This window comes from Urocitellus parryii, chromosome 1 (genome assembly GCF_045843805.1).
Source record: "Urocitellus parryii isolate mUroPar1 chromosome 1, mUroPar1.hap1, whole genome shotgun sequence".
Classification (NCBI taxonomy): domain Eukaryota; kingdom Metazoa; phylum Chordata; class Mammalia; order Rodentia; family Sciuridae; genus Urocitellus; species Urocitellus parryii.
Genome location: NC_135531.1, coordinates 238,060,973 through 238,085,549, shown reverse-complemented (window position 1 = coordinate 238,085,549; position 24,577 = coordinate 238,060,973).

Sequence of the window (24,577 nt, the reverse complement as noted above, 5' to 3'; positions counted from 1 at the left end):
TTCTGAATACTCAGAAAGGATCCAGTAAAATAAATTTTGGCTTCACTACACACATTTGACCTAAGAGATCTCAAAAATCCAGTCTCATAAATTGGGCAACATGAACAAGAAGCTATGAACCATGATGAGTTTTCAAAGTTGCATATGAATTAGAAACCAGAACCTCAAAATGAGACTCTGAACAAAGTCCAAAGCGCAAATCAGATAATCCTGTTTACCAATAGGGAATCGAGATGTCTGCTCTTGTTTGGAGACTCACTGCAAAATCAATAAGGAGCCAGTTCATGTGTTTATCTAGGCAAATCAAATTTAACTTATTTCAGTTTGTTGTTTTGAATCTCAATTTTCAGATTTTCATGTTTCATTTTAAAGAAGTTAGCTTTCAAACTTATTTTTAAATGATTTTATATACACAGAAAATGTGCCATAATCCAAAGAATTCCAGTATACCATCATGAAGTTCCCAATCATTAACAATGTAGATAATTTAAAATGTATATTTTCTCTCTCCTTCTATATATTGTAATACATAATTTTATATTTTATGTTATTTGAATATAGTACACATGTAATTTCTTTCTGAACTACTTACAGAATAGGTTGCAGACATGATGCTTTATTAGCACTAAGTATTTCATTATGTATTTCCTAAAAGATAAGGATAATTTCTTGTATAATCAGAGTACATTGAAATCATATTTTATCATTTGAGCTGATTTGGGGGAAATGCTCTGACTGTATTGAAGATATATTTAGCTTGTATACTTACTTATATATCTTCATAATTGTTAATGAACATTGACAATGAATTTTGAAATTTATATTCAAAAAACAGAGACTATTTTCCATTTCCTAATTTTCCTTACTGAATAAAGCAGATTAGATTAACTATTATGGTTATATAGGAACAAGCTCTTTAACTTTAGGAAATGAAGTTATTTTAGTATAATCATTGTAGCTAAGTTTCTTTTCATTCATTCGTTCATTCATTCAGCCATTAGTCTTGAACTTTTTTTATTCCATGTTCTATATGATGAAATGAAACTTCCTCATATCTTCTTTTTTTCCAAAAGAGGTACAGGATAGTGAGCCACGCCTGCAATTTAGACAAGTCCTGTGCTGATCTAGCATTCAATGAATAATTTTATTTGGTATGCACATGTAGCAACCACTAACTGGCGTTAATAATTACACCTCTCACTAAACTTATTTCTGACAACACTGTGTGTGTGTGATACATTCAGCTCATCACTTTCCTCACTCACAGCTCACTTCTTAGCATCCATATCCTCCACTGACTGATTTGCAATTATACTTTTTGCTGCTCTTATGCAATCCATCTGTGATCTGTATAAATATTGCCTCCTTTCCTCCCCAACACTTCCACCTGCATTTCTCAACTGGCTTTTGGACCTCAAGAAACTCTATGAATTGTATTTTTTTGCCTTTCCAAGTAGAACACTCTCAATTCCATCCATTGTGATTAGAGTCTACTTCTCATTTTTCCTTGCCCTTCCACCACCAAAGTTTTCTTTTGCTGCTTCATCCTTCTCTCTTCCTTTAATTTTCAAATGCCTTTCAACATTTTCTTCTTCTGTTATATTTCCTTTTCATGTATATTCCAGGACAGTACTATTGCTGCTGATTTAATAACTTTTTCTACTCCAGTGTTTGATTCATTGTTTCACATATGCTGTGTACCACAAGCATGTCCCTATGCAGCAACTCAAAGTCTGTGCTCTATTTTAATTTTATAGGACATCTTTTTTTAAAACTATTTTTGTTGTTGTTGTTGTAGTTGGACACAATACCTTTATTTTATTTATTTTTATGAGGTGCTGAGGATCGAACCCAGGGCCTCCCATGATCTAGGTGAGCACTCTACTACTGAGCTACAACCGCAGCCCCAGGCCATCGTTTTATAATAAAAAAGATCCAGAGTTTTTATTAAATGTGATATTTAAATCTAACCTTTACCAAAGATAATGGTACATTCTTTGTTTAAAATTTAAAATTGTAATGACTTTTTCTTTACTACATAAATTAATCTACTGTTATTCATTTGGAGAGATAGAAAACCTAAATTTACTGTTAAATATTGATAAAATAATATTAACTTTTAGGGCATTTTTCCCATACTACCCCTAAACTTTCATGTAATAAAGTTATTTTCTGTTCCCCCTGAAATAAATTTTAGTATTTGACATATATAAGGTTGTCAGATTTAGCAAATTAAATATAGCATGTACAGTCAAATTTCACTTCAAATGAATAGCAAATTCTTTTCAAGATAAGAATGTCCTATTGAAATATTGAGACATAAATATACTAAAACTTATACATCATTTATTTGAAATCCAAACTTAATTTAACATCATGAAACATTTATGGCAATAATAAATATATGCATCATTTAAAAGCATAGTCTTATTTGCTTATTTCAATAATATAACAAATAAAGAACAATCTTTACCTTATTATCCCCAACTATTTCACACCTAAATACCTCCCAAATGGACTGGTTGTCTAACAAATTAGCACAGCTGTAATTTAGGTGGACAGAAAGCTAGTTCCAATAGAAATATATATTGGGTGAAATGTTATGACATTATATTTATTCTTATTGAAGCTTTTACCATGGAGAACATCATTTTAAATAAATTTCATCATTGTGAATTTATAGTCATATATCTCTTCTCCCAGGTTATTAAGTTCATGAAAAACATTCTTCTGAGGTTGCTAGGAGCTAGTATTTGTTTTCTACCCTGAACATTTTAGTAACTCAATTCCAGTAAAAAATAAACTAATTAGTCTATTATTTCATGCTAACTCCCTGGGAATAAATAAACATATCAATGTTTTCAATTTTTTTAAACTTTGCTTTGAATAATTGGGACAGATAATTCAGTAACCCTGAACATTTTATGGGTCATGTATTCTTTTTGTGAACTGGTGAAAGTTAAGAACTTCTGTTGTTTCAGAAAAAAAAAATGCATACACAGGCACACATCTCCTTATTAAAATTTCAGATCTTCTGAGGACAACTCATAGGACTCAGGTAGAACTGCACAAAATATTGAGGTAGTACAATTAATGCGTTTAATATTAATAATGACCTATGTATTACAGTGTTACAATTTTATTTTCACCTGGTTTTTCAGTCAATAATTGATTCCATATATAAAGTAGCTTGCATAATAAAACATTCATATATATACACACACACATTTTTAATTGCTATTTATTTTCTCAACCAACAATAGCAAATGAACAGTTAATAACTCACCTTACTTTATCTGTCACTTAAGTAAAAATGAGAGAGTAGCGAATTTACAATATTATAGTTTAGTAATTATTAAGAAATATACATTTTAATATAAGTATAAGGAGTAAATTCTCTGAAGGCTAGAAGGCTATTTTATTTTCTGACCCATTCTGTCTGTTTAATTAGTAATTGTAAAATCATCTCAACTAACTTAAGAAAGCAGCTATTAGCTACATATTTGTTCTTCAAAATGTATTAATTAATAATATTAAATTAAGGCACTTTTCTTGGCCTTGAAAATAATGCAGAAACAATGTAGCTAATTTTATTAATATTACTTCCAAGTCTTTTCAAGTGAATTTTATACTGCTTTAAAATTTTCTAATCTACAAAAATAAATTCTTATTTTCTCATTTTAGTATATATTTTTAATTTTAATACATGTTTTGTCATTTGATGGCAATCCACTTACTTCTAATTCTCTCCTTTTTCTAAAACTCAGTTAGTTTTGGGAAATTGAATACAACCTAAGTGCATAATCATCCAATAACCTAGAAAACCTATTATACTCTCTTGCAAACAAATAGGTCATTTTTCTCTAATGTTTTCAGAAGACTGACAGGGAGAAAGGAAAATTGAAAAAGAAGGATGCTGAGTATGACCAATCCCATGAGGTAGGTCTTTGCTCCAGTTTGCCTCAGTTTTGCAGCGATTCTTACCCTTTGCAGCTGAGACGGTCTACAACATAGTAATTGCCCCTGGATGGAATTCACAGATTCAGAAGATGATAGCCCCTAATAAGATGTCTGTTCTCTTAGCACAGGTACGTGAACATTTATCATGATGAACTATAGACTTCGGGTCTCATATTCTTTGCTGTTATACATAAGATGGTATCTATGTATGGATATTGCTTTGTCAGAAACTTAAAGGAGTCTGTGACCCAGAAAATGCAAAGACATGTGCTTAAAATCCCTGAAGGTAAATTTCAGAAGGATCACGCTTATTGTCCACTTAGAATGTTAATAAATTATTGTTTGCCACATGATATGAACATTCCACAATTGGGACAGTCATTTAATCAAAACTCACAGATCATTTTCAACTTGAATATGGTATATCACCTGTGCTATCTTCTATTTTGAAAAGAATATTTTAATAAAATCATCTAAAATGTCACTTTTCACATTAATATGCAGAATAAAATATGGAAAACATTAAGCCTCTCTAATATAACATATATTTTTCTGTCATGTAAAATTGCATCTAGTTTTATACAGTATTTTTATCATCTCACATTAAACTTCTATTACAATGTAAAAAAAAAAACAGTGAGACTTAAGTACTTGGAAAGCAAAGCATAAATGAACTTCAAATGAACTTGTTAAGGAAGCCATGTCATGAGTCAGTATAAAAAGTTGATGACTGGTTGTGTATTTGTGGTGGTAAATGAAGAGTGAAAAATATTTAAATTTAGATTTTTTAAGTTCAGAGGATGAAAATTCTTCCATAAATTTGTTTTAAATAGTATAAAACTGTTCTTACATTGAGTTGAAAAGGCATTAACATTAAAAAATTATATTTATATGCCTCCTGTATATTAGCTACATTAAATTACAGCTTTAAAAGTCCTAGTCTATATATATGCTGTAAAACTGATATAATAAAAATTACTTTACCTGTGTTTAATCTACTGTTGGATCACAATTATAGAACTACTTGGAGTCTGGGTTCTGCTTGTTAGTAGTTCTGCAAAATAGCAAAATAGAACTCTAGCAAACAATTTTATTATTATTAAAGAAATTCTATTACAAATGTTTTCAAAATAAAGTGAAAAGCAACCAAAAGTAAATATCCCAATCTCCATGATTTGCACTCAAGCAATTTAATTTATACACATATGATAAGCTTGATATGTGCTAATTACAAAAAGAAAAGATGTTACTGTAGATTAAAGTCAATCTCTGTGATAAGAAATCAACTACATTTTAATCCTTCCTTTCATTGCACAATTGCCTGTGGAAAATGGATACAATTCATGGGGATGGAGAGCTATAAATCACACACACAAAAAAAATAGGAAATGTACCTTCACAGCACTAAAACAATACAGCCACAATAGTAATCCTTTAAGAATGAATGATCCAGCAATTTTGGGGGGTCATAAACAACTGAAAGCATTAACAGTTGTTCATTGTCTTCCTGAAGTATTTCCAGTTAAGATTCCAGCTGGCAGCTTCAAAAAATGATTAAGATTATCCCTTTATAGGGATTCACTCTGATTCTGAAAACACTTTTTGAAGGGCAACAGTATGAGGTCTGTATTTACATGGAGAGTGCAGTAAAAAGGCACTGCCCTCTCAGTGCACCTGGCTGTTACTCACTAGCAGTTTCCTTGCACTGGGTTAAAAAAAGGTACACTGGATTTCCTAAAAGTACCATAAGGTCAACATGTTCAAATATATTTAAACTGAATGAAATATCTTTTCCCCCAAACATGTTGTCCTGACTGTATTTTTAAATACATCCACCCAAGTCCTAGTAATAAGTCTTGAAAATAGTAAAAGAAATGTCTTCTCTATGATGGCTTAACCAAAACTCTATTCCTTAATATTTGGAGAATGTAAAGTGGCCATTTCTACTTAGCCCACCATTCCTATTCCACTCATGATTCTTTCTTTTATTCGCCTTTGCATGTTTTAAATTGTGGAAGAAATATTCTAGATTTGAGTTTGAGATTTGCATTTAAACCTTAGTATTGTCCTTTAATAGCTATGTATTTTGGGCAATTTCTTTAACCTGCCCGAGTTCTAGTTGTCTTGCATACGTACTAGAAGAACATAATTGATGTAGGGTTAATTAGAAAGTTGATAAATCACTGAGTACAGGGCCTGCTACATAGTAGGTGCTTATAGTAGTCATTTCTACTAGTAGTACTACCCAGGAATATTAGACTGACCTGTGGTAGCCACCCTGACTTAAGAAACTTGTGTTTGCAACTGTAATAATAAGTCAGAGTGTTACCTCTCAGCCTTAGATGTAAGACATGATTTGACTACTGACAAGATATTCAATTTGTGACACAATAACATTGTGGTTTTCAGAGGAAGGCATTATAAGTTACCAATTATACATGAAGTGGAAATATTGTTGGGGTAGAGTATGTGTTTTGTGCAATGAAAATTTTGAAATCATAGTTGATTTTTAAGGTTCCTCATGTACAATCTTGAATTGACCCCATGTAACATTTTTACTTTATTATTTTTATACTAAATTTTTTTCATTCAGTATTAAAATATAAGGGAATTTATCCTGCAGTAGAAGGGCAATAACAATTGTTTTGCTTTCTTGACTTCTTTTTGCAACTTTAGTTTGAAATAGTTGTTTCTAACCATATACAAGAGTCACAGAAATAGTTCCCTAGGATATTAAGAAATATTGTTTTATTTTGTGCATAGATGACAGAGGTTTTGAGATGATTCAGATGTCCTGGCCACATGCCTCATTTCCTATAACCACTTTACAAACTAAATCCACTATGGCCAGTTAGCTAATGATTTAGCTCAAAACTGGTTCCATTCAACAGGTCTAACTAGTGATTTTTTTTCTTTATTTTTAAAATATCATTAAAGGAATTTCTTAAAGCAGCAAATTTTCAAGCAAAAATTTAGTGACCATGAAAATTAAGTCACTTGCAGACATAGTGAGACCATGATCTGAAAAATCCTGTTCAGATTTTGTTTCCTTCCCTGCAAGAAACTTCTGAGGGGTGTTTTACCAGAATGAGCAGTTTTGTTTACTTTGAACATGTAAAATTATTTCATTCTGAGAGGATATATGCTTTCATGGAACAAATAAAAAGAAAAAAAGAAAGAGAGAGCAGTAAGTATGTAATGGAGAGATAATCTGAGGTCAAAGGCTAATTGTGGATCCTCTTGCCCTTGCATGAGGCTGCTGAGGCCTGCTTCATAGAAGCTTCCTAAAGAGGCATACAGCTGCTGCATTGGTACAGGAAGTTAAATAAGAGAGTCTGTCACTTTCTTCTTAGTTACATAAGCATCTAGAAAGATAATCTTCACTTACTCCTCAATTTTTATCTTAATCTTTTATTTTAATTTTTTGAAAATAAAGGTTTTCCTTTGTTTACTTCGTTGCCTAGGAGGTGGGTGATAGAGGAAATGTGAACAAAATGAAGACTGAGGGGGAAAAAAAAACAAACAGTGCTATTTTTTTTCCTATTACTTCAAAAATCTAAAAATACATGACAAAAAAAAATTCAATGTTCAAGGGAAAGGACAAGTTATTATTTTGAGGATGAAGCACCAAAAAGAAACCTAGGTAATACGAAATACTAAATACAAATTCTTTTCCTATCCACAGATAAGTTACACAGACTTCTTTAGTCTAGAAATCTGGTTTAGGTTATTTTTTTTTTCTCATATCAAAAACATGCATTATGGTTAAATATATTTAACTATTAAAATTATCTAGCAAGATACAACTAGAAGTCTAAGTGATAATCAGAAAGAGGACTGAGTGGTATATTTTATGACTATGAGGAGCCAGTCAATTTACATTCAATTTGTTTACTCTGTAAAAAATACTTACATTTTAAAAATGAGAAAATTGAGGCCCAGTGACACAAAAAGTAACATCAACAAAACCGCACTTTAAATGGCAATATTAAACTAGTTGTAAGAATTCTTTTGGAGTAAGTCAAACAGATGAAACAATCCCGATCCTTCCTACCTGAATAGCAGTGATGCTGTGAGCTGGATAAATGACTTGACCTCTGTTAGCCTCAGTTCCTCCTTTGTAAAATGGATATGATGAAACCCACCTTGACTTGCAAGGATTTTATAAGATAATGTTGGCAGAGTGTTCAAAAAGTGTCATAGCTCAGTGAATAACTACTATTATTGCTCTAGATCTGTCTGACTCTAGTGCTCCTTCTCTTATCACTCTGACATTTATTCAAATTAAGTTATAGAATATATATGTGTATATTTTTTTAAAATATTTTTTCTAGTTATCAATGGACTTTTATTTTATTTATTTATATGTGGTGTCAAGAATTGAACTCATTGCCTCACACATGCTAGGCAAGTGCTCCACCCTTGAACTACAACCCCATACTCAGCTAGTTCATCATTAGTGAAACATGCTTCCTGAAAGATAGGCGATGAAAATCTCCTTGATCATGGTTCAGAATAAGTCTCACAACCCTTTACAGTATGAAAAAAGCAACTCAGGGAGACAGAATAATTAGGAGCAAAGATCCCAAGCACAAAATCTGTAAAAACAAGCTCTAGTTAGAACTCATCAGCATGGGTCAAGGAGATGCAGAACTGCCTTGGATCTTTAGCATGTTATTTTAACAGTCAAATCTCCCCACTACCTCTACCACATGGAGAAAGACCATGCAAAAGTGGAGACTTGAAAGTCTGATACAATACTGCTGTCAGTCAAAGGTGAAGAAATGGACCTGGTCAAGAATTTCTGGAAACTTCCCTTGGATCCCCAATAGAAACTGGGTGCAGGAAGGGCATGCTATCATTCTCCTAATTCCCACTCTCCTTGTTTCCCTTGAAAGTGTTTCTTTCCCTCTTTCCTTTCTCTTTGAATAAATTCCTGCCTGCTGCCATGTGAAACTTACTTGAAACTCTTCAGGCAAGACTATAAAACCCTGTGTTTGCACATCCCAAAGGGAGCTTTGGCTCTGCAGGAAGATCTCTCTCTGTAACACCAGAAACGTTTATCTATAGTCCTATTTTTAATATAGGAGAGCACTAATTTCTCTTTTAAGGGTGTTTTAGTCATCATTTAGTCATCCTTAACTACCTGGAAATTTTTTTTTTCTGGCATAAGGAGTCAAATACAACCACACAATGGAGGTGTCCTGTAAAAAACTTATCATCATAAAAATCAGTAAAAATCTGAAGAACTATTTCAAAATAAAAGTACGAAAATCTGTTTCCAAATAAAGTCACAAAAATCATTTTTAAAAAATGACAAATGCAGTCCATGTTGATGTATTTTATAATGTTACTATAAAAGACAGTAATTAAGACAAAAATAGTTAAAATTTGGATACAATTCAAATATTAGATAATTGGTATTTATAAAGTGATTTTCTGAGTTTTTGATTTCTAAAAGAATGGAATATAAAGGAAAATGTATAATGTTATGTGGATCATGGTGAAAGGATAAATTGATAGGTATTTGAGTCTATAACAGAGAAAGAATGATATGAAAGTAATATTTGAATAAGTATTATGTATTATGACTATTATTGTTGTGTATTGTCTTCAATTATATATTGTCTGGTATTTTCTAGAACAAATATTCTAGTCCTAAATTCTTAGAGTGCTTCAGTTAAGGATTTTTTTTATATTTTATGGTGAGAAAACTTAAATTTAAGTTATTTCCATATATAAGAAAATGTGATGAGAGAGATTGGAGATATTGAATGTCACCTCAGTTCCATTCACACTTTTGAACTGAATATTGAATCAAATGATCACTTAAGATAAAATTATTAATTCTGAGAATAAACCCTTAAAATCATTATTTTCTCCATTTTGCAGATGTAGAAATTCAGACTCAAAAAGTCAAATGTCTTTGTCAAGATCTCAGAGCAAGGCAAAGCCTAAATGGATACATGCTAACTCTAAATCCAATGTGCTTTTAAAATCCTCTTACACACTAGAGACACCCATTGAAATAAATATTTCATACTGTTATTTGTTAGAATTCTTAACTAATACTCAAGCTCATAAAATTTAGAGAAAATATCCTGAAAAAAATGACATGATAATAATAGTGATTATAAAAGGGAAGATGGTAGCCACAGCTTTTGGTGACTCCAAGTTAAAAAAATAAATAAATAATAAACAAAATGATAAAGTAATTGAGTATGGGAAAAAGACAAAAAAAATCATATTTGTATACATAAAAGTTATTCAATTATTTATATACATAAAAGGATCAATTATTTCTGTTAGGAACAAGAAGATTTTTTTTAATATAGTCCAAAATAGAAAGTCAGGAAAATATGATACAAAATGTCTCCTTTTTTGATATTTTCTAAAAGAATGATAAAAGAATTGAAAGACATAAATTACGTATCCGATGTGACTAAGAGTCATGAGACAGTTTTCTAAGGAAAACAGATTAATGCAACCACCCTTTCAGGTCATTTATCTATTTATTTATTTAGATGTATAAACAACCTTTTAAAGAATTTTAATGCATATTTTAAAGTCTGAAAAGAGGTCAGAAGGACTAAGTAAGAGGTGTTGCTGGGCAGGAAATGGGTGGGGAAGCACACTTGAAGGGAGGATCTCTGATTAGTGTGAGATGGTATTTTGATTTGTGGGTCTGAAGAGCACACTCCTGTAATATAAATATACTTTTAAATTGAAATCTAAAATCTTATGTGAAATGTGCTGGTTGTCATGGACTTTCATTTATTTATCTTTATAAACAAACCCAGCCCAGTTGTTCAACTGTGATTATCGACAAGTTTTCATACATTACTCATTCTTTCATCTAAATTCTTAGGAATATAAAATTCTCAAACTGCCTTTGCTGTTTTAATTTCAGTAATACACAACTAAGATATAGGAGACACTTATCAAAGTTCACTTGTTTTTCTGTAACTATTATTATTATATCATTATTATCATTATTACTTATGTATTGTTACTGGGAATTGAATCCAGGCTGAGCTGCATCCCAAGTCCTTTTAAAATTTTTAAAAATTTTTAGACAGGGTCTCACTAAGTTGTTGAGGGTCTTACCAAATTGCTGTGGCCAACCCCAAACTTATGATCCTCCTGTCTCAGACTCCCAAGTCCTTGGGACTGACTATAGGTGTACAGCACCTGACCCAGCTAATAGGTAATTTTAATAGGTTTTTAAAAACTCACCAGAGAACCTTCTGAAAAGTTATGAAAATGGGTTAGAAATATTTAAGTCATTTGTGTGTGTGTGATTGCTTTGTTCTTTGCCTGTTATTAAAAAGGCACTTTGGTTATTACTCATTCCATTGTTAGCTGAATGAAAAACTCATTTCAAATTGATTGCTGTCATATATTAACTTACTCATACAAAAGTTTGTTTTCTTCATTTTAATCATTATTGTCATTCTCATAGTTATTACTTAAATTAATGTCACTGACTTCAATGCCTATCTGTGGTAAAATCTGCTATTGTTCACCAACACCTACCCCCACCCCATCCACTTGTATTTTTCATGAGACCCAAGTCTCCACTTTTTAACTAAACACAGAATCAACTAAATGCAAATAAAGAGTTCATTTCCTATGCTATCTACTAGGCATGGGCATGTGGCTAACTTCTGACTAGTAGGATGTAAATGGAAATGCTGTGTACAACATCATGTCATGCTCAGAACAGAAAGGACCTTTTTTCCTTTGACTGGAATGAGGGCCTGACAGTAAACCCATCCTGACCATGGAGAAGACAGCCATGCCCATGGTGAAGCTAACCATACCCTAGCCTGCCAGAGCAGACTGGTAAATTTTAGGAAATGTTGCACGTAAGTGGTAAAACCATTGGTAGTTTAAAACTGGCTGTGGTTAGGAATATTTACATCACAAAAATCAAAACATGGCATACAACAGTAATTCTTTTTTTTTTTTTTTCTTTTCAGACAGCAAATGAGAGAAATGAGAGAAAAACTCTGGGTCCTTGTATAATAATAGTAACATATAACAGTTTTGGACTATTTAAGGCCTAATCTATTGCATGACTGAGAAATACACTCTAGATTGTTCAAGCTGCTGCTGTGTTTATTATTTTATAGCTGGTGTGTGTGTGTGTGTGTGTGTGTGTGTGTGTGTGCGCGTATGTGTGTGTTGAGAAAGAGAGAAATAAATGATAAAAAACAGTATAGGCCAAAGTACTACAAAATACATTTTTCACAAGGCTCATGTGATTGGTTGATTGAGCATGAAGCTCAAGAAACAAAGTTTGAGTTTTCTTGAGACCAAGGCATAAAGGAAACAAAGGTGAGTTGTATAATAACCATTTCAAAAAAATTAAGAGAGCATCTGCTTAAGAGAAAAAATTGGTACAGAAAAAAATTAGTATGGTATTATCTTAGTTCATTTTGGTTACTATAATGAAATGTGAGAATAAGTACTACTAATAAACAAGGTTCATTTTGATCTATAATTCTGATCCAAGGCCAAGGGACCTCATCTGGTAATAGCCTTCTAACTATCAGAGTCCTGAGGTAGTTTAAAACTTCATAATAATTTCATGGCATAACATGTCAAGAGATAGGGAACATATTAAGTATGTCTCCTCTGGTCTCTCCCTCTTCCAATAAAGCCACCAGTATTCACATGAGTACCCCATCCTGATGGCCTCATCTAATCCTAATGACTTCCCAAAGGTCCTACCTCTAAGCACCTTAGCTGAATTAAGTTTCTGTCCTCTTAGCATCTCTCAATGTGAATTAATTTTCATCACATGAGGTCTTGGAGGATAAAACAATATCCAAACAATACCATAAGCCTACATTTACAAAAAGAACTTTTACCAATCCTTGTTAAAAACCTAGAGACTATCAACAAAATATGTTTCAGTGAAGAAATTTCTGAAGCTACTATTCCAAATTGTAACTTTCTGGAAGTCTTATTTGACTAAAGAATAAAACTCAAAATACATGATAAAATTTGTAGATTAATTATTTTATAATGCTATTTTTAAAGAAAAACCTTGTTATGAACATGGCGACCTATTTTTTTCAACCAGATAATTTCAATGAATAGAGGATATGTTTCTAAATGAAATCTATTATCAAAAGTGGATATATTTAGGAGAGTAAATTATTATTAACCTTGTGCCTCAGATTAAGATAATTATGGGTTTGGAGTAACAATGTATTTGACACACTTTTGTTAGAGTATGCAGTTTTAAACTACATAAATAAATTTTATTGAACAATATATAAGTCTCCTATGATTTTATCTATCTAAAGTAAATATTGAATTTTATTTAAATGTAAATCTTTATAAGTCTTAGTTGATTACTGAGCATGTTTCATGAGCAAATCAATCTGGAGTAAATATTTTCATAATATTATTTTTATTAAAATAATATGATATTAATACCATGTGTCAATTTGCCTGGGCTAAAGATGTCCAGGAAAATTGACACATGGGTGTCTATGTGATGGTATTTCCAGATGCAATTAGCATTTGAATCATGGACTCAGTAAAATAGTTTGCACTCTCCCTTTTGTCTCAGAATCATTCAATCCCTTAAGGGCCTGAATAGAAACAATAGAGGAAAAGGAAAAAGAAACCTGCCCTTTCTTGCTTCCTTTTGCCTTTTCGCACCAGAACATTGGTCATCACCTGCCCTTGGACTGAGATTGACACCAATGATTCACTTGATTCTTGGATATTCAGATTTGGATTGAGTTATACCACCAGCTTTCCTGAGTCTCAGTTTGTAGATAGCATATTGCAGAATTTGTCTGTTTCCATAATCACATGAGCCAATCTCATAATAAATCTCTTCTTTGGTTCTGTTTCTTTGGAGAACACTGATGAGTACAGGAAACTAGCAAATGTTAGAGTTTGGGTCTGGTTTGACCTGAAAAACTTTGCTTTATAAATAATAACAGACTTCTTAGTAGCCCCAATAACTTCACAATGTAATTAATACCTCAAAAGCCGCAATGAAAATGATCTCTCCATTTACTTCTAAGAGCCAGAACTTTATATACTTTTAAAAAATAGAAAAGTATGTTTAGGTACTCCTACCTGCCAATGGATGATCTGTTGTGATGGAATTATACTGTGATTCTGTCAAAAGTTTCTCATCATAAAAATGAAAAGATTCAGGAAAATCCAGGGTAATATTAATGTTCTTAGATAAGGCAACTTTCACAAATAAATTGTGTTATTCTATATTGTTATTTTGAACCCCAACTAGGTAGCATTTTAGGAGCTACACCTATGTGGTATTTATAGCCCAACATGTCATGCAGAGTCTGATAAGTGTCAAGAAGGTGTCTGCCTGGTGGGGTGTGAATAGTTAGTTGGGATAGAATAAGTTAAGTGAAAAAGGTGTTAGTATAAAGCTGTTGGTAACAAGAACAATATTTGGTTACATTCAGGGGCTTTTAGCCTAATAAGTTATAAGTTAAGGATAACAAGAGTTTTAAATATGGAAAGGAAAAAAACTAGAATGACTACTTTCATGTTGAATTAGTATTGATATGGACTCGTGTATTACATAGGTAGATAGATGCAGAGACAGGAAGATCACTGAATTTGGCTCTGTGTTTGTATGTGTATGTGTGTTTGTGTGTGTGTGTGTGTAATATCCATTTGAACCAATATATATTTGAATATGTATATATGTATGTGTGTATATATATGTACATATATATATAATTTATAAAAATTATAAAATAGTCTCAGGCAGCATCCTGTCAAAGGGCATGAGAGCAACAACAATAAGTTTATTTGATACCTAATGTTGGTTTTAAAATACTGTTTTATTCTAAAAGGAACCAGGCCTCTTTAAAGAAATAGCAGATCCCTGGACCAGAGTGGAGAAAGTGTAAGATAAACCTGGAGCATCTTTAGTGTTAGAAGGTAAGAAATTGCTCAAAAAAAAAAATGAGCCATGTCCAAAGACTGTATGAACCACCTTGAAGGGTCTCTAACTAGCCAAATCTGAGAAAATTTGAGAATCAAAACAAAGATATTAAAAGATTATAACTCTAAAAATCAAATACAAATTCATTAATTATTTACTTTCATTAACTTAATAGAATGAGAATAGGAAGTCTTTCCTTACAGTAGAATACAAACCAACAATTGTAGAAGAAATGATAAAAGTAATAGTCACTATATGGAAAGCATCCCCAAATCATTAATTCAGCCAAGAAGAATTAATAGTTGCTAAAAACAAATTCATGGAAGTTTGAGGTAGAATGTGATATTTATGTATTCTCAAAGTACTTTCCTCCAAATAGCTATAAATTACACAGAGAAAAAGAACAAAAATTACAGAGAAAGTCCATCACCAGTGTTATGAATTAAATGTATCTCCCCAAATCCCTATGTTGCAATCTTAACTCCAGTGTGATGGTGTAAGGATATAGAAGAGAGGTAATTACATCATGAAGGTGGAGCCCTTATGAATAGGATCAATGCCCTAATAGGAGGCCAGAGAGCTAGTTCTTACTGCTGTTCACCATGTGAAGACCCAACCAGAAAATGGCTATGTGAAACCAGGAAGCATGCCTTTTCCAGACACTGGTTCTGCCAGAGCTTGAACTTGGACTTCCCAAACTCCAGAACCATAAGAAATGAATGTCTGTCTTTCATAAAATACCCATTCTATAGTTCATTATAGCAACTTTAATTAGAACAGGTAGATTTTGGTTGCAGAGGAAAATGACCTATTTTATGTGGGAATTACATATCATTATTCTTGAGTAACTCAGCATCTTGTTGGCAATTTAGTATCAAACAGGTTAAAAAAATCTTTCATATTATCATTATTTTATGAAAGGTTAAATTTTTTTTTCAAAATAAATAGAGAACATAAATTTAGAATTCACGAACTCTTTAAAGAAAAATCAAAATCAGGAAATTTTGTGGATAACTAATTGAAAAATATTACACAAAAGGGATTTGTTCTTCATGACTTATTTCTTTTTCAATAATTTAGGGCTTTCTGTCTTTGGACATAAAAATATGACCAATACAGGCAGAACTAACATCCCATGCAGAAGTAAGGATAGTTGTTACCCTGAGTGGTGGGGGAGTGTATGATTGACTGGAAAATGCAAAACTCTGCTGATTCAACACACTGTCCATCAAAAGTCCAACAATCTTTTCTTGCAGATATAAAAAAAAAAAAAAAACTGGCCAAATTCATATGGAATTCCAGAGTGCCCCAAGTGGCCAACAAAAATACTGAAAAAATAAAAATAAAGTTGGAGGACTGACACTTCACAATTTCAATTTCAACACTGAATACAAGGTATTAAACAGTATAATATGACATAAGTATAGACATTTGCACAAATAAAATCAGATAAGAGGCCCCAAATAAACTCCCTCACACACACTCCAACATAAGTATTGTGTGTGCTTGTGTGTAGTTTGATTTTTATAAAACATCCAAGACTGCCTTTTCAACAAATAGTGCTGGAAAAACTAGTCAAAACATGCAAGAAATTATTGGAACTTTATCTTATACCATGTGTAAAAATTAACTCAAGTGTATTAAAGACCTAAGTCTAAAAGCCAAAACTATAAAGCTCTTTAAAGGAAACATTACAGAAAATCTTTATGACTTTTGATTTGGCAATAATTTAATGAATATGATACCAAAAGTATAGGCAATAAAAGGAAAAATAGACAAAATGGATTTCATCAAAATAAAAACTGTGCTTTACCAGCATACCAAAACAAAACAAAAAGACACCTCTAGAAAAGAAAATTGCAGGTCAATATCCCTAATGAACACAGATGCAAAAGTCTTTCTTAGAATGTTAGCAGACTACATTCAAAACTACGTCAAGAAGATACACCATGATTAAGTGAGTTTCATCCCAGGGATGCAAGGTTGGTTCAAATCAGTAAATGTAATTCATCACTTAAATAGAATTAAGAACAAGAACCATATGATCACCTCAGTAGATGCAAAATAATTGTACCTGGAAGAGGAAAATTCTTAGAGACAGAAAGCAGATGAGAAATGTCTTGGAATTAGGGAGAAGGTGGAGAGGGAGCTATTGTTTAATGTGCACAAATAGGTGTAATGAAAGGTTCGAGGTATAGACAGTGGTGATGGTTACACAATATTGTGAATGTGTTATGTTGTGTTGTAAAGTTTAGGAATAATTAAAATGATAACTATCTTTAGTTTTTCATAATCCATCCTTCTATACACTTAATGATGTTTTTTTCTTTTTGATGTATATTATATTTTCATAAGATTTGCATTATAATAACAAGAAAGTCAGTTATACATATATTTTAGATGATAAAAAAAATTGAACTTGGGCTGGGGTGGTGGCTCAGAGGTAAGAGCGCTCGCTAAGCATGTGTGAGGCACTGGATTCGATCCCCAGCACCACATATAAATAAATAAAATAAAGGTATTATACTCACATAAAACTACAAAAAAATTGAACTTTACTGAGTATTTCTTGGAGAGTTACATAAAATCCTTATACACAGTTCTTTAGGCCATAGACTCAATCATTCAACATAAAAATGCTAGTGAGATATGTACATTATGATACAAGTTTGATGGAGCTACCATAGCAAAATACTATAATCTGAGGGACTCGAAAAACAGTAACTTATGTCTCACAGTCCTGAAGGCTACAAGTCTGTCAGTGTGTTACCAGGTTTGCCTTCTCCTGAGGGCTGTGAGAGACAACTTTCTCTGAAACCTCTGGTGTTTGCTGGCAATCTTTGGTGCTCCTTGGCTTGTAAAAGCATCACCCAATCTCTGCCTTCATTTCTACATGGCATTTTCTCTGTGTCCATGTCTCTATGTCTAAATTTTCCTTTTTAATAAGGGTAGTCATATTGAATTAGGGCCCACCCTAAGAACTTCATGTTAAATTAACTAGTTATATCTGCAACAATCGGATTTCCAAATAAGAATATTCTGAGGTACTGGGTCCAGGTTTGTAACATGAATTATGGGAGGACACAATTTGATCATAACAAATTACTTTGCCCTTCAGTTAGATTTCCTGGGTTATAAGGATCAACCACCATCTTAAGCCTATTAAGAGTTTTTGTTTTTGTTGTTGTTGTTGTTGTTGTTTTTCTCTAAACCACTGCTATAGTTGAAATTAGTGAGAACTGATTTCAACTGTAATCCTGAATGGGAGCACATATTTACATGACATCTTACATTTTTCTAGGTTAGTTCTGGGATTTATTCTTATTTTCAATGCATTATGATTTTTTGGTTTTCTCACTTTTAAGTCATATTGCCCAAATCTGCTGCATTAATTAAAAAAATAAATTTTTTACAATGTAAATTTCAGTAATTATCTCTCCAGTAATCTATATTTTCATTTACTGGAAGTTCCTTTATAAAACCATAGGAAAGCCATCTTTCTTTCTTAGGAGTGTCAGGAATTACATGAATGCTTTAACATACCTTGGATAGTTACCCATCTGCTATGGTTTGGAAATGGTTTGAGAATGTCCTCCAAGCCTTCCTGTGTTGAAATTTAATGCCCATCTTGAAGTGTTAAGAAGATGGAAACAATTCAACTCTAGTGTTTAGATGTAGGTTCTTCTAGGGGTTACTAGGATTAGAAAAAGCTATGAGGATGAAGCCTTCATGATTAAATACTAATGTTTTTTTGAAAGCAAGAAGGAGCAGCAGGCAGGCAGGCAGGCAGACAGGCAGACAGGCAGACAGGCACACACACACACATGCATGTTCACACATGTTCCATGTCTCTTGCCATTGTGTGTCCTTAGCCACTTTGGGACTTTGCCAGCATGAAGGCCATTGTCATATGTCTTTATCACCATTGGGCCAGACTATGAATCAAAATGAACTTCTTTCTTTTTTTATAAAGTTATCTAACTTGAGGTATTTTGTTATAATAATGAAAATTGGAATTATATACTGTCCATAACATCACAAATACAGCCAAACTTTTCAGTGATGAGAACTGTCCCATCTGTTTTAGTACAACAGCAGTTGAAAGTCTTTTTTATGTAATCAGTATTGCAAAGAGATAATTTACAATAACCACTGGGAATCATTCTAGCACACATGTTAAATATATTACTCAGCAGTAAAAGTATTTAAATTTTTCATCCCCAGAGAGAAATCTAACAATTAGGGAGACCATGTGGTATTCTCAGGATGAGTATGAAATCTTCTTTGATGTTAAGGCATAGTGATAAAAGTAATTAATCACCCTTTTTCTTTGAATGCTCTCCAAAGAAAACTTACTTATTGACAAGACAGGTCAGTTTGTATGTGTGTGTGTATGTGTTGTGTATGTGTGTAAGAGAATGACAGTAACCATCCTCTGAGTTAAGACTATTTGGACCTCTTACTATAATCAGGATAATCCCTTATCTCAAACAAAATTATGATTTAGAGAGAGATAACCTATTGTTGGAAATCAGCAATGAAATAATAAAACATTATTTCCTCTATCCTCTATCAGAAAGGGGCATTTCAAAGTACAGAGTGTCCTTTTATACTCCTCCCAAATTGAGGCTGCTAGACTCATTGTTCAAAACCTGGCAGAACATTAATAAATAAATCCTCTCACTCTGACTGTAGAAGAGGAACAGTTAGCAACCAGGACCATCAGGACAGAAAGCCACCAGCTTTGTTCGAGAAGCCTGGCAGGCATAGAAGTGTTGTCTGGCCCCAAATAACTCTTGCACTTCCAGCCCAGAAAGACTCAGCATTTGAAGTCAAGGATTTTTTCCAGGAAGCCACAATGAAATTGGATTTGTCATGAAGTGTTAAAAAAGTAATAAAGCATTAACAAGGATTTGTTAGCCAAATTTATAATGCAGCTGTGAGAACTGAGGAAATGGGGCTGGGCAAGTATATCCTGATTGGTAATTAGAGAGGAAAAGCCCAAAGCACTCAGCTCAAAAGGACAGACTGAAGGGTGGTGCCTCTGAAGCAGAGTCTAGATTCTGGAAGCCTGTGGGGGCGGGGGACACTTGTGGGTGATTGCAGAATGATGAGACAGAAAGGCACAGGAAAGTTGAAAACCACACCAAAACCATAGAATAAAAACCTTGATTTGCTCCAATTTGCTTAGAAGCAATCCACGTGACACATGAATCTCCAAAATATGCTTCCTCCAAATGAGGAGAGGTGTCCTGTACACATTGAACACACCTAGAAGGAATTTCCTTTGTGGATTCCATGAGGCTATCTGTGTCAAGGCCAGGAAATTAGAAGAATAAAGCTTGGGACTAGTACAGATAAATCCCAAAGAGCTTCTTACTTGTGACTTGAAACATTTACTTGGAACATATTGAAACACAAGTTTGTATCAACGATTGTAGTCCCAGATCCACTGGAATCAAATACAACATAGAAAGAAAAAGCAGCCAGTAACAAGCAGGCAGCTAGGCCTGGTGCTCTTCTGTTGAATACATACAACTTCACAGATCATCAATATCAGACACCCCTTGTCTAACTACTCTTATATTGGGGGGTTAATATCCATGATCTCAATTTTAAAGGGTAGAAACATTCAGCCCATGACAGGAGATAATTAAAATTAAATGAAGTCATAATAATGGGGCTCTAATCAAATAAGACTGTTGTCCTTGTAAGAAGAGTAAGAGGTATCAGAGACAGCAGAGATGTGTGCACACAGAGAAAGGGCCATGTGAGGACACAGAAAGAAGGGCCAAATATAGGCCAATGGGAGACAGACACCTCAGGAAGAACCAACTGGGTTATCACTTTGATTTTAGACTTCCAGCCTCCATAACAGTGAGAAATAAATTTCTGTTGCCTAAACCACCCAGCATATGTCATTTTGTTGCAGAATCTCAAGCAGATTAATACAACAAATATATAGTAAACATGTTGCCATTAGAGTCTTAACAAGTGCTTGTATATAGAAATCTTCTTGGGGTCTGGAAATAGCTAGATTAAAAAACTTTGAGCTAAAGTTTGACAGATTAAGATATCATGTGGAAGAGAACCAAGAAGCTTAGCTATTTATCCAGAACTGAGGTCACAGACATATGGCCCCAATCAAACCATCCCAACCATCTCCCAGTCATTTGAGGCAACCCAGCTGAGGCCTCTCACATTATGGAGCAAAGATAAGCCAGACACATTCTGCCCAAATTCTTGACATACAAAGTTATAAGAAAATAAAATGATAATTTCTGTAATCCCTTAAATTTTGAGTTCCTTTCTTACACAGCAATGGATAAATAAAACAGAAACTAGCACTAGAAATGAGATGCTACCATAACAAATACCTAAAATATGTAATATTGACTTGGTAACTAGGTGGTGGGTGTGATGTCTCATATTAGTCAAGGTTCTCCAAAGCAAAAGCCACAAAGAGATTTGCTTTTAAAGATGTAACCATGTAATTATGGCATAAATCAAGTCTGAAATCTGCAGAGCTAACCAGAGACTGGAAACACAGAGAAGAACTGATATTGCAGTTCAAGTCCAAAGGCAATTTGGAAGCAGAATTCCCTTTCCCTCAAAGGATCTCAGTCTTTCTTTTCTTAGAAGCCCTTTAACTGATTGTATGGTGCCCACCCACATTATGAATGGTAATTTTCTCTACTCAAAGTCTACTGATTTAAATATTAACAGAACAGGAAGAAAACAAAAAAAGGACAGGAAGAAAATATGAACACAGCATCCAAGAACTGTATGACAACATCAAATGGTCTAACATATGTGCAACTGACATCCCAGGATCAAGAAAGAGAACAGAAAGGAAAAATTATTTAAAAATATAGTGGATGAGAATCTTCTAAAAGTAATGAAAAATAATAAATCACAGAGGAAAACATTCAAAAAACCCTAAACAAGGTTCAAAAAAAGTAGAAATAGAAGAATAAATTATACCCTAAACAAACAAAAAGAATGAATTAAGAACTTAAATCTGTAAGACTGAAAACAAAATAGTAAACAGAATCAATAAAACTAAAAGCTAGTTATTTGAAAAGACCAAAATGAGAGAGAGAGAGAGGGAAGAAGAGAGAAAACCTAACATATCTGTAATAAGAATAAAAAAAATAAGGATCATTTCAGATCCCCAGACATTAAAAACAATAGTTTAGTAATAACTAACAACAAATTTTCCAATAAATTTGAAAATAAATAAATGTCAATAAATTTGATAGCTTATTAAAGGAAAATTCCCAAGAAGACATAAACTATCAAAAAAAATGTTCACTAAAAAAGAAAGGAATAAACTTTCATCACCCTATATAAATGATCACTAGGTTATTATCAAAAGACCACATTTTAAAGACCATAGAGTTCTGTTCCAATTTTTAATCTCTGCTATAAAAAGAAGGAAGGAAACAAAGAAAGGAAGGAAGGAAACAAAGAAAGAAAGCAAGCCAGCCACAGATAACAGGTTCTATTGGGCATGTCTATGTTCCAGTAAAATTTTATTTATAAAATGAATGAGTAGCCCTCAGCCCATAGTTTGAAACCCTTATCCTATATCTGCCAATTCAATAAATGATTATCCAATGTTTATTGGCAGGATGATATTTGCTAAAGATACAAAACTGAGCATTTATTATGTAGTCACTGATACAAATATGCACCTAGACAAGGAAACCGTAGTACAGTAGGCCAGGGGTATAGCGCAATGGCAGAGTGCTTGCCTAGCCCTAGGTTCAAACCCGAGCCCCAAAAAATATGTAGTATGGTGACTCTAATCGTGAAGGCGGTGAAAATTATGACAATGATATAGGGAAGACATCTAGCCTAGATTTTAAGGCTTAGAACATTACCAGGAATAAAACATATCTTAGATAAGAAATTCACTGGAAGAAGAAGGGCGTGCAGTATCTTATGAACAAAATAACAGTTGGTACAAAATGCCATGAAGATAAGAAATCATGAGGAATTCTAGGAATCAAAAAATATATCAGTATATATGAGATTTGAAAGGCAAGTTATAGAATAGCATAAATTGGAACAGAGTCAGTCTGTCCCTACCAGTTGTAATTTTAGGAAAGAAATAATACTGATTTGAACTATGGAGGTGGAGTGGGGATAGCAAAAAGGGCCAAGTTTAACAAATTGGATGGGTAGAAGGATAAGCAAAAGCAAGAAGGAAATGAGAAAAATGAATCCAGGATTCTAGTTTATCAAAGCTGAGTCTGAAGCTACTTTCTGGAATAAAGAAGACACAAAGAATGATCAAACCATGTGTCTTCAAAATGTTAGATCATTCAACAAATATGTGTATCAGATATCTATTATTGACAGGAACATATTGTACATATTTCAGATCAGTACTTTCTACTGTTTCTTGAATCCAATGAATAGTGTACTTATCTCTCCTTCTCCAATAGTGAGTGATATCCTTATAGGAATGTGTTCCCTATGCTTGCTATATAGCCAACAGTGACAAGTCATGTGGTAAGTATCTGGGAAAATACTCCCGATAAATTCAAGCATTAGAAACAATTGAAATAATATGTCCACACTTCCCACGTAAATAAGTGTTTTTTTTTTTTCAAAAAAAAGTTTATAGTTAAATATTTAACTCTCTTTAATCTCACTATTCATCTGGCCACACCACTGGCTGAAGATATTTAGTATAGTAATTTAAAGATGTAAATATCTAATTCAAAATATTTGGGCCACATAGAAGGGAATTGAGGATATATCAGTGGAAACTGCCAAACTTTTATACGGAAGAGACTTAAGGGAATAGGATCAGGGGAATAGCTTTGATTGAGCATTTGCATAACATTTTATACAAGAAACGTCAATTGTTCTTCTTGATGAAGTCATTTCTGTGCCAGTCTGTGTGTGCATAGGTGGAGTCAGAGGAAATACCAATGAAATTGGGAAAAGACAAAAATTCCCCTAAGGCCCACCTTGAGTCTCTACTGGGTGGCTTACTTCTTTGATTTTGATTTGATTTTGGAAACATCATCACATCATTTTACTTTGGTAGAGTAGCCTTTAGGTATCAGAAAATTTCAGAACCAAGTACTATAATTCCTTCTTTACTAAACAGCCACTGAAGTAGAATAACTTTATAAACACTTAGGAATATTATTAAAATCTGGCTAAGTTATAAGCCATGTCTGAGAAAATGCTTACAAATGCTGTGAATGGTGAAGACTGTGTGCTGATTGGGTGATTAAAAAGCTGACCTATTTGGCCAGGCCTCTGAGAATATCTTTCAGGTACATATAAACCAAGGAATTGGTTAAAGCCAAAAAGGAAATAGCTCCCCACCACCCATGCTGTGCTATAACTGAATGGATAATGGATTTAATAATGAGTAATAATGAACTCAGTCACAGAGAAACCAGAATACTCCTGGCACTGAATGAATGGCTTTTACTGGCTCTGTATGACCTTTGAAAGGTGATTCCTGCCACCAGGGTAGGCATAGCAGAGAAAAGTTGGAATAATGGTAGAACAGCTGGCTCCTTTCAATGGAGCAAATAGAGTTCCATGGAAAATTTGAGCCATTGAAAGGCATGCTTTTTAAAATAATGTTCCTAAATCAAAGAGAGAATGAGTTAAAGTGATTTCTGGAATGATAAA